We start from the raw sequence: 2810 nt of genomic DNA on the forward strand, positions 1-2810 counted from the left end.
AAGAGGGAGTTCAAGAGATTAAGAATCCTTCTCAGAAATGAGTTCAATATAAATTTAATTTAGTTTCTATTTATTAAACATGATATTGTGTTAATGTCTGTTCCTCTCCCCCACCCATTTTCTCACCACCTACATATTTAGGCCTTTTGGGGGACTGAGGGATAGAGAAAAAGTTCTCTCTCCATCACAGACTTGGGAGGCATTTCTTGTGGATGCTTTGCATGGTTAATGGCATCCAACATGCAGCAACAGCCATTTTGTTCCTGCAGAGCAAAGACCTGGCATTTTGTTTTCTACCTTTCTGTGCTAAGAGAGTCCAGTACTTAAGCCACACTCACTCCTTGGGAAAAACTGCATGTTGTATCCGAATCTTATTGTTCACAGACTTCAAGCAGAATATATCCTTCCTTTTATTTATAGAATAAATAATATTTGAAGTTCATTTGGACAGAAAGAGGTAACTGGTCACCCTGCCCACCTCTGTATGTAATAGGCATCTTCTTATTGATCACAAACAATCAGAGGTCCAAATAGTAATTATGACCTTCCATATTCTTCAGAATTTATCTCTCCTGAAGTCACTTTGCAAATCTTACTGACCAATTTGGAACCAAAAGAGAATGCAGTGTGGCCTACACAACATAGAAATCTGTTCTGCACATTTCCCCTAAAAACACCATTGAAAATGCAAAAAAAAGTCCCTTTTTGTTTTTGCAGAAGCTCTACAGGAAAGTATGTCTAAAATCACAGAACTATGCACACACAAACACAGACACGCGAGCTCGCGCACACAAGGAGATGGGATCAAAGAATCTTATCAGAGCACAGGAAAAAGCTGACAAGGGAAGACAGATATGGAGATTTGACCTGCTAAGGATGTTGGAATGTTATAGTAATGGCATGGAAGTGGTTCTTGGTACATACAAAAAGGGGGGTGGGCCGGCAGAGAGAATGAAAAATTCAGGCTACCAGAGAGAGAAATTCAGTGGCCACGCATGAGTTAAAAATGGTAGATGCCAGTTTGCTGGATGAAATGTTATATTATGGAGTGATCAGATGGATTTGCATGGTCCAAGGGAGGGGCATCTGCTTAGCAGGATACATCCATGGTCTCCTGTTTGTCCGGGTCCTCAGAGGACTCAGGGACACCTTGAGTTCCATCTGATGGACTGCTGATGAGAGATCGGCTGTAGGGACTTTGTCCAGAGCTCAGGCTACTCAAGGCTGAGTGGGTTCGTGACCACGCAAGTCTGGTCATGCTGGAAGATGGTATGTAGCCCATTCCCTGTAAAAAGTACTTGAAGGCCTTGGTGAGCTTCCCAGGCTGAATTACCTGGGGCAATCCCCCATAGTCTGCCATCTTTAGCAAAGTTGTATTTATAGGATCCAGGCGAGAATTGCATTCAACCACAGCCTCCACTACAGGTGAACGAACTGTCTGTCCCCTACCACCAATAACGTAGAAGACTTTAATGTTTTTGTGTTACAATTTTGGCCCAGCAAGGTCTTTCAATCTCTAGGTCTCTGCGTCCATGATAGGAACTCAGGAAGAGCTGTAGGTTTTCCTGGTTGATATCTCGGGCAATATGCAGTCTGTAGGTTTGCATCAGGTCCATGTTGGCATGTAACTCTTCCTGCCCAAAATGATGAGCCAAAATAATGTCCACAACATTGGTTGTCAGGCACGAGAGTTTGGAAGCTGCCCAGTCAATCCAGCCTTTAGCACAGGGGTCAACGTTAATGAGAACAAGGCCTTCCACAAGCTCTGGATGACTGAGTGCAAATCTGCTGAGGATGTGAGCTCCAGCTCCAACTCCAATCCCAATGATGCCTTTCAGACTTAAGGGGGTAAGAACAGAAGGCAGCATTTTGGCCAGCTCATCCATTGTGGGGTACTGGTATCCTGTTGGGAAAGGGGTTTCACCTTCCTGTTGGCCTGGGTCATCCACATGGCAGAGAGCAAAGTACTGGGTGATCTCTTGCATATCCTTAAAGTTAAAGAACTCATTGAAACAGGATTTGTGGCTGAGGCCAATGTCATGATATGTCAAAATAACCAGTCTGTTTCCTTTCAGTATGCCTCTTACAGTGACATGGACCATACCATGAGCTATTTCTATGTCATGTTCCTTCGCAGGAACTCATAAGACTACCTTTCGTGGCCTTGAGGTTATATTGCTAGTCTGAGAAGCCATCTGGAGTTGAGTGTGCTACCAGGAGAGATCCTGGCTACAGAGCTGATTCAGTGGTCAGGCCACTGCATGGTTGATGCTGCTGCTACTTTTGTGCTTTAATCAACTACCATCTGTTTTACAGGCTATTTCTCCAGTTACCCCCACTACAGCATTCTAGAACAGGGTGTGACTGCACAATGAGAGCCTGTGCTCAAAAGGCACAGCCCAAGGTAGTTTCTAATCGGCTCTGGTCATATATTTCCCCTATCACTTTCTGGTTATTTACCATCTCCAAGGCTATGTACTTCTTGAACACGATCCCTTTATTCTCGAGCTTATAAAGCAATCTGAAATTGTATAGGTCCCCAGCACACTTTTTCCTACCTGGACTACCTCTCCCTCTTGATCAAAGCTGTAATTTATATCTATTAAGATATCACCATTATTTGATAATAACGAACTTTCCCCTTTTTTTGAGTCCTCTCCCTTCAGTTAAATGTGCTTTCACCAAAATTGAACAATCTGATTTGTTACGCTTCTCTGAACTCAGTTAAATTATGATCACTTCATGTCTATTACTACTTCTTCCCTTCCCTAGCCAGTCTAAAATTGCTTAGGTAAATTTGTACAAAAATA

The 2810-nt window shown here is 43.0% G+C and overlaps 1 protein-coding gene and 1 pseudogene across 1 annotated transcript in view; both read right to left on the reverse strand.

Annotated features, from left to right (window-relative positions):
• LOC101360768 (sodium/hydrogen exchanger 9B2-like) overlaps nucleotides 1-2810 on the reverse strand; it is a 162013-nt gene that overhangs the window by 143112 nt on the left and 16091 nt on the right. The window lies entirely within an intron of this gene.
• The window catches only part of LOC101353411 (protein NDRG3-like), a 14936-nt pseudogene continuing 13216 nt past the window's right edge, over nucleotides 1091-2810 (reverse strand).

The sequence above is a fragment of the Trichechus manatus genome, unplaced genomic scaffold (genome assembly GCF_000243295.1).
Source record: "Trichechus manatus latirostris isolate Lorelei unplaced genomic scaffold, TriManLat1.0 scaffold00071, whole genome shotgun sequence".
NCBI lineage: Eukaryota > Metazoa > Chordata > Mammalia > Sirenia > Trichechidae > Trichechus > Trichechus manatus.